Here is a 216-nt window from a genome sequence, read left to right as displayed (position 1 = left end):
GGTGTTTCCATAGGGTTCTCCCATATAATTCACCTCTTCCATTGAAGGGTTCTCAGGATCATAAGCTTCTTCTTCAGATGAGGCATCCTTAGTACTACCTGGTGCAGCTTGCATTCCAGGCAGACTTTGAGAAATCATATTGACTTGCTGAGTCAATATTTTGTTCTGAGCCAATATGGCATTCAGAGTATCAATCTCAAGAACTCCTTTCTTCTA

This window comes from Arachis duranensis, chromosome 10, assembly GCF_000817695.3.
Source record: "Arachis duranensis cultivar V14167 chromosome 10, aradu.V14167.gnm2.J7QH, whole genome shotgun sequence".
In the NCBI taxonomy this organism is placed as follows: domain Eukaryota; kingdom Viridiplantae; phylum Streptophyta; class Magnoliopsida; order Fabales; family Fabaceae; genus Arachis; species Arachis duranensis.
This window is presented reverse-complemented; position numbering follows the sequence as displayed.